The following is a 6,697-nucleotide window of genomic DNA, read 5'->3' as shown; positions in this document are numbered from 1 at the left end:
TTTTAGATCACACGTACTGTAATGTATAATTTCTGTATATTGACATATAACAAAAATAAAATCGTTTGATCACAGCCAAAAATTACTGAAAATGTGGTTACATACGGAATTCCGAATGTTTTCTTTCAGTATTTGACAACTGCGTGTCGTTTCATAAGCATCGAAATACTCAAGAAGGATTACAAAATGTTGATTTCAGTAATAAAACGCATCACCGGTTACGTATCTTTTATGCTTGCCACGACATGTCTCGAGAATCTATTCTTATTGTGCAGTTAATTACAACATCGTTTCATGTTATGTTCGGATATCTGCTGTTCTGACTCTCTTGCCACACTTTCGCCTTCTTCTGGTTTTACTGCTGCTGGAAAATCGGACAAAATAAATGTGATTTCATTAATGTGCTAATGCTGGAAAATAGTTTCTTTGTGTGTCTCCTTACAGGTACTGTGATTCTTTATTATATCGACGTCTAAGCACATGGAAACCATCAGTCACACTGTTTGTTTACGTGAAATCAAAATATGGTGCAAAAATATTTCGATATTATTTCTTCCAAAAGAGCTTCAATACAGTCATAAATGTTACAATTTTCGTAGATTAAATTATTTGCATAACCTAATCACTTGTAAATTCAATCATACAATTAAAGAATATTAGTGAGTTTTAAATTATCACATAAATTTCCCTTAGTCTCTAGCTACTCTCATGTTCAAATTGTTTAATTGCCACAGCTGTACCTGAGTGACCAGTCAGTCCGAACAGTAGCAGTCAGACTATATTAACATAATAGAAACTGGAGGTTATGAAGAAAGATTCTACCTTTACTAATCATCTTTTGGCCAGAAAACCATCCATGTCACGTAGAATGTGAAGTTTTACATTTCGTCAAGAAAAGCAGAAAGATGACCCTACGGCAAACAACGAAAGTCAACTAACATGTGACACAGAATTTCGGCTTAATACTAAATGATCAGAACAATTTCCTTGTTCCTCTTTGTCAAATTTAGTTTTGTTTAGAAATACGATATTAAAATTGTGACTCAACATTATGTCTCATCAGCTGTTAAAGAATGTACGTATACAATCTCTGTTTTCTCCCCTTCCCTTTTTTAAGTAATGTAATAATATCCATGAGACGAAACATTTAATGTTTTATTATGTACACACTCTATGTCATTTGTATACCATCTGTGGAAACTATATCTGTGCAAGGCACACATCATGCTTATTTCTTTAGCGAATTTCATTTGTTGTCCGCAGATGCCTCATGGCAAATTAAATATAATTTGGTGTAACACTGGAAGTGTTTTTTCTTTTTAATACGAAGTTAATACCTTAGCATGAGTTACTATTATGTTTGGTGTACTTTAAAACGTATATGAAAGCATGTACGTGAAACAAACACAACCCTAATTTTTTTCCTGTGTGTATGAGTGTTAATTTAAAATGTTAAAACTACTTTTCACTATGTTATTTCACGTAGATTCCACAGTCACAAAATAACTCAGACTCTCATCGTCAAGTGTATGCTAACTTAGTTCAGTAGCTTCACATGGATTTTGCTGTGTTTCAGAAAAATAACGTTTTAACACTTAATTTGAGAATCCCTTGCACTTTGGAACAAGCGTGATTCAGAAAATTCAGTTTTGCTCATCAACAAGAGGTGATTAACTTATAAGTCAGATCACTAGTTGCAAATATGCGACCATGTCTGTTTCATACTAACATAGACTTCTTTTGTTTTCCTTAAAGTGTGGTAGTTCGATCGAACTTCGTTCATCAACAGTAGCGTCTTAACCAGTAATGGTAAAATACTGGGCTGTGATTGAGCCTCAGCAATCACACACAAGTGTTACTGCGGAACATTTTGCTTGGCTATTTCATTTACACAATCCATTTCATCTGGATACATCTGAACATCACCAAAATGGCGGTTCTGGGGCTACTCGTGATTTAGTTTAAGCAACTGAGGTTATTCAGACACATTTAAACGTGGCCCTGATGGCAGTTCTGGGGCAGGTAGTCATTGACTGTTTTGCCTGTGCAGTTCACGTCATTCAGATAGACATATGTTAGAGGTGAAAATAGTTTCTTGAACAATCAGCCGCTAATATTAGGAGCATAACCAACAGAAAATCGTTTCGGGAGTCATCTGGCTGTGTAAGCTAATCCTACATAAAAATGCACTTCAAAAGCACTCAGGGAGGACAATGCGCACGTGTTACAAAAAGTGGTGTTTGCGCATTTCAAGGATGATCGATAAAATTTATGGGATGCACATCAAGTTACGCGAGACATAGATTTCAGTGATTTGAAATAAATCGGTGGATGGTTGCAAAACTTCAAACAATGCTACGGAATTGGAATAGGTAAGATAACAAATTTTCTAACAAGGTGTCAACTTGACTGTGCACAGAAAACTATGGAATCGAGCCCAGAATTTGTAAATGAAATAAACAAACTAATCCCATGGTTCAGCGAGGAATTTATTTTCAGTTCCACACAGTCGAGATCTGAAGAGGAAATGCGTATGAAAGGAACCTTGGAAACTGGAGGTACCAAGAGAGCTGTGTCAGGATCCATTAATATCAATGCATTATGGCATTGGTATATAGTTACGCCAACTGTTATTCTGGATGGTAAATTGGCTACAATGTTATTTATTGCGCTGCTAGATGTTGGTAGTTGTCAGCCCCTACGATTTCTCCTTGTGTTCGTAATCTCTCAAGGACAGTAGAGAACATTTACGTCACAGGAATTAAAAAAAAAAATAATAAATGCTCAAGAGAAATACAGCTACGGTATGGGCGCCGCTTTTTACCTATAGCTGGTCAAAATAGCTTATTTTTCTTCATTCCTGTTCCTCGTATAAAAATAATACACTTTCATAATAAATTAGACCTCCTGAAATGCGTGTGACACTGCAGTTCATATCACTTGGAACCACTGAATAATACAGCCTCTGGATGTTTGATTTTTCCATGCTTATACAAGATATTATCGCTATCAGCAGTTACGCCTTGAGGATAGCCAGTTTCACGACAAGTTACACAGAATGTTACGCATTCGCTTGTATGGCACCACATTCTATCAGTTTTCATCAACCCAATTACGCCAGTATGATTCCACATGCATTCCTCAAGAGTGAATACCAAGCTGAACATTTCTTGAACGTTGATGATGTCCGTTTTGTGAACTGTATTACATACATCCCATAGAAGGTTGATCTCTGCTCCTCCCTGACATTCATTTTCTGTCGCCCTTCTGATGCACATGGTGAGTCACTAGCAATTGACATATCTCCTGTCACAGATATTAACACAACACTTTCGAATACGTTCAATTTCTTTATTTGTGTGGGCATAATGTCCGTACTTGCTTTACTGTTCTTGAGAGTATTTTAGTTATGTAGTTGCAACTACAAAAAATGAGTGTTTTTTCCACCAGACGCGTTTCGCTTTGTTGAGGTAAAGCATTATCAGTCACCTGTAATTAAGTTATTTACATTTTAATTTGCTTTAAGATCGAAAAATAGTTCGACAAACTATATTGGTTTTTACCTATGGTGACCTCCGCTACATTTCTTGCCTACATCGCTAAATACCGCCTGCTAGCACATCGTTGATTTTTTTCCTTTTTAGACACGGATAGCTGCAGTCTAGTTTCAAATGAGCCTTACTGAAGATTGAACTTGCGGCATTGCACACAAGGAGTTGCTTGTGAGCCATAAGCCTATCCATAAAATCCCAAATTTTTCCAGGTGTATACAGAAACACAATTACTCTGGTTATCTCTGCAAAATCGTTCATATATGGCATGTGGCACATAAACGCCAATCTTAAAGTAGATCTAGAATCATTGAAGAAGGTATTACTATTCTCTCCAATCTGTATATTAAGGACATTGTCAAACTTAACCCGGTGGATTGTTATTTAAAGTTCTTCAAGCAGTCGCGTTACTTTCCTTTCTTATTTACCTATAGCCCCCCCCCCCCCACCTGAGTCTGTCAGGGGGTCATTAGTCTCATTTATATGGGGAGCAAGCAGATGCTTTCCGACTGGGCAGCTATGGCTATTGTCGAACACATATATGGGACAAATCATACATCGAAAGGCATGTTGAAAAATGGCTCTGAGCACTATGGGACTTAACATCTATAGTCATCAGTCCCCTAGAACGTAGAACTACTTAAACCTAACTAACCTAAGGACAGCACACAACACCCAGTCATCACGAGGCAGAGAAAATCCCTGACGCCGCCGGGAATCGAACCCGGGAACCCGGCATGTTAAATAACTTAGAAGTGATACATATAGATTTCAAAAGTACGACCTGCCACAGGAACTTGAATAATATTCCACCACGTTAAATTTGATAAAGTACATAAAATCAAAACTGGCAATAACAGTAATATCTTCGTTCTGTTTTTTTTTTTTTTTTCAGTTTGCTTTGCTTGTAGTTAGTACTACAAATCTGAATAGTTTTCTACAGGTAAGCACTCATAGGGTGCCTCTCAATACCCTTGTAACATTTGCGGAATGTTATGGAACGGCTGATGACTCAGTTGAGTCTGTCGGAGCCGTACACATGTTCATGAACTATTGGTCAAGGAGCGTCGACTTGTGAGACTGGCGTTTATCGCATTAGGGAAGGAACGGTTTGGTGAATTTTCGGTAACATGGATAAATGGAGCGGAGGATCTAACGTTGCCATTTTTAAAAATGGTTCAAATGGCTCTGAGCACTATGGGATTTAACATCTGAGGTCATCAGTCCCCTAGAACGTAGAACTACTTAAACCTAACCAACCTAAGGACATCACACACATCAATTCCCGAGGCGGGATTCGAACTTGCAACGGTAGCAGTCGCGCGGTTCCAGACTGAAGCGCCTAGAACCGCTCGGTCACACCGACCTGCGCGTTGCCATTTTTAAACTGAGACGAGGACTTCATGGCCAAATAAGTATTTGCTTTTATATTTTGACCGTCAGTGAATTTGAAGTTCATTTTGTGTGCGATTTACTTAGACAACCATACGACGGCTGCTGGAGCCCAGGAACACGTGCCATGCGTTTTTTTCCAAAATTAATGCTTATTTGCTAATTTCTAAAATATTTTTAACTATTACCTTAACAACTGTCTCCTCTGGTCCTTAAAATGCCCTATATTAGAGGTGGAAATAATTTTTTGACATGTACTCGTTATTTTGGGTGAACATGTATGTGTGTGTGTGTGTGTGTGTGTGTGTGTGTGTGTGTGTGTGTGTGTGTGTGTGTGAACGTGTGAACGTGTGCGTGTGCGTTTGTGTGTTTCTGATGTTTCATAAAAAATATACTTGTTTCACGAGTGGAAATACTGTAAGCTATACCATTATTGATTTGATTTTTAATGGGAAGTGGAGACAACACTATAACGCTTAATTTTGTGCAGACATGTACGTGTGTGAGTAGGTGTGTATTTTTGTGAGTGTTGCTGATGAAGCTGTGTCAGATGGTTGCTATAAAGCATCTTAGTACTCCTCTGTCCCTGCATGTACGAAATTTCGCGTGAGTGACAGTATGCTCACAGAGCTAATGAAGGAATTTGCACATCTTCACTATACGTTGGTTAGTTTTCACATACATAAATTGTAGTTATTGCTACTGCAAACTACTTTATATCAAATACTGGATCAAAAGTTTCAGAATTAGATTGTGGAGCACGTTGCCATAGTACATACTTCGGTTTTGTATTGTAGCTGCTGACATTGAAGGAAGAAATTTCGCGGGACCTTCACCTGCAAAATATTCTCTCTTTCTCCTCCGTAGTAAAATATGGTGTCATAAAATAATGCAGTCCACTCCAAGGCTTGACAGTACTCATCCGTTTATTACGCAATTCTGCAGCTACCAGGAGAAGACCAGTTAGTTCAGCCATCAGTCGTTTATTCCGAGACAAGTGAAACAAATACGGCAGCAGCGATAAAATAGCTTATATGAGCGCGTAATCGAACAATGAAGAATAATTCATTGAAGAAAATATGTATAAAATGATGTTTATTAACACAAAGCCAAACAAAAAGAGTTCTGTCGCAGCCACGGGAGGTGTGACATGGAATACTTCCTTTATTTCACTTGTATTTATTCTTCAAGCTCGTTTTATCACATTCCCAGCAACAGAGACCGGCAGCAATATAATAGTTTCCGATGTGTAGGTAAAGCGCGAGACAAAATGTGATATTTTAGGCAAAAATAATTACACAGAAATGATATACATGCTTCGATGAGAAACGTCTCTACTATCAGTTTGCTCAACGCCAAAACCCGTGATAAGATAGAGAATAACGTAATTCATTTTACACATCTCTACATGCTTCCTAAAATACTAGAAAAAACGGAATACGATTATAGTGCTCGTCTATTTGCCAGATGAAACAAATTCTATGGTCAAAACCGTGGCCTTTTCAGGGCAACAGTTATCAATATCAATATTAAAAACTTCCGAAAGTTCTAACGTAACAAATCAGTTCAAAACCATCCGACACCATTTGCATTATGCATCTGATATGCTGCATGTGTAAAGCTTTGTAGATTTAGCTGTAGTGATGTTACCCAAGCAGTCTTTTCTCCTCTAAGGATAACAACATTGACTCCAAAAGAACGACAGATTTAATTTGATAACTTACAGCAGCCTTAATTATATTAGAATGCTTTTT

Source organism: Schistocerca nitens, chromosome 8 (genome assembly GCF_023898315.1).
Source record: "Schistocerca nitens isolate TAMUIC-IGC-003100 chromosome 8, iqSchNite1.1, whole genome shotgun sequence".
NCBI lineage: Eukaryota > Metazoa > Arthropoda > Insecta > Orthoptera > Acrididae > Schistocerca > Schistocerca nitens.
Note: the sequence above shows the minus strand (reverse complement) of the source record.